The sequence below is a fragment of the Crocodylus porosus genome, unplaced genomic scaffold (assembly GCF_001723895.1).
Source record: "Crocodylus porosus isolate Cpor-Errol unplaced genomic scaffold, CroPor_comp1, whole genome shotgun sequence".
NCBI classification, from domain to species: domain Eukaryota; kingdom Metazoa; phylum Chordata; order Crocodylia; family Crocodylidae; genus Crocodylus; species Crocodylus porosus.
Window position 1 is genome coordinate 42,715,633 of NW_017728949.1, and position 2,126 is coordinate 42,717,758.

The window sequence follows — 2,126 nt, forward strand, 5'->3', positions numbered from 1 at the left end:
TTGACTCGGGAGGGCAGGGGGGTGGCTGGGACGGGCTAGCGGGGCTGTGTCGGTCGCGGGGTGTGCGGCGCTGCTTTGCGGGGTCTCTCGCCCGGTCCCCCCTGGCTGGAGCGCGTTCCCCGGGCGGGCTCGGGTGATTTTTCGGCTCGTTTTCCGCGCCGCGGTGGCTGCTCAGCACCCGGCCGGGCGCGGGGAGCACCGGGCAGAGGCAAACTTTTTCTCGCGCGTGAAACTTGCGAGAGAGACAGAGGACACGAGGCAGAGATCTGGTCTGGACACAACGGGCATTTATTTTTACCCTGGCAGAGGAGAGGGAGGTGCAGAATGGCAACTGCTTCGGGCTCTGCGATCGGAAAATATTTCTAGATCCAGAGCCTGTGCTGTGCTCTGCAATTAGATTGACACATGTACAACATGCCCAGCCATTCAGGGGGTGCTGAAAGACACGCCAGAAGGGGGTTTTTTTTTGTTGTTGTTGGTTTTTTTGTGTGTGGAAGATATTAAAGAGGTATCTGTTGTTTGGCAATTTTGCTAAGTCTGTCTTCATTACTTCAACATTGTGCATTTGCTAATTTGGAAGCCCCTTCCTATTGACAGTCCTGCTCCATACACCTGCAAGCAATTTGCAGAGCTCCAATATAGGAGAATTGCAGAGATGGCAACTCGCACCTATTTTATTTTATTTTTTTTCTTCCCTTTTCTCAATGCACAGCAAATTTGGCTTTCAGTGCGTTATCTCTTTTGTTAATGCAAAAAGATTCCCTGGGCGAAAAAATTGCTCATAATTACCAGAGAGATGGGGAAACTGCATTAGAATAAATAAACCTGAAATTACTGTAATTATGTTGTGTTTGATGGGCTCGGCTTGTAATCAAGAAGAGAATACAGTGAAATGATGCTGACCCTCTTGGGTTTGCAGCTGTACGCGCACTTTTGGGTCTTTTTTTGCAGAAAAGAGTCATTTTGATCATCATTAAGCTGTGTGTAACCTATTTCAGAAGTGTTTGAAAATGAGGGGCACATCCCCCCCACCACAGGGAAATAAGATAGATAGATAGATAGATAGATGGATGGATAGATAGATAGATAGATAGATCTTAAAATTACATTTTGCCATTCAGGGCTCATCCATCAGGTTGTGTTTGCGGGATGACAATTGTTAAAGGCATAATATTCGGAATCAGGATTTAATCATTGTAATGAGGTATTGTTTCAATATAAGCACCTTTGGATTATTCATAGTTTAATTAATATCCTCATTATGAAAATCCCCGAATCAGATATTTGATGAACTACTTGTCAGCAACAAGGCAGAATTAATTAGGCCTGTATTGAGATTAACATTTTCAAATGTTCAATTATAATAGACTTTAACTCAAGCCCGCCTCGTTGAGAGAAAACTAATAATTTCTCTATTTGAACTGTTAGCCGGGCGTTATTGAATTAGGAGCAGCTCGCGGAGATCCTGGCGCTCCAGCCGGCTTGACCGCTCGGCCCCGGGCCGAGCACAGCTGGGCCCGGGCGCGCCGCTCCGGGTCGGTGGCAGGGAAGGGAGCCCGGGGCTGCGCGCATCGCTCCCCGGGGCCGCCCGCACCTCATGTCCTCCGGCGCGTTCAGGCCACCCCTTAGTTTGCTCGCTCCTCGCCAGGGCCGGATGCATCCCACTGCCCTCTCCTCGCCGGCCTCCCCGCGCCAGCCCGGCCCCCCGGACAGAGCCTGCCTCGAGATCCGCACGCCGGGCGGCTCAGCCAGACCGGGCGGCGGCCGAGCCCCGGCCCGGCCCCGGCCGCTTCCACATCCCGCCCGGGACCCTCCTCCAGCCGGCTCCCAGCTCGGCGGGGACCCGCTGCGGCTCGCCCGTGTCCTGGCCGGGCTGCGCTGGGGCTGGGGGAGGGGCGGTCTCCCCCGGGGCTGCTCTCGCAATGCTCGGGAACATGCTCCTACATTTCCTGTCCTGACCGACGGGGTCCCCGAGGCCCACACAGGCTGCGGCGGAGCCGCGGAGGCACGGGCTGCGGGGCAGGGGGATCCTCCGCCTTGCGCTCGCCTCCGAGCCCCGGTGCCATCGGCGGACGTCTGCCCCCGACACGCTCCGATGTCGAAGCTGCGCACAGCAGCGCCCGCGG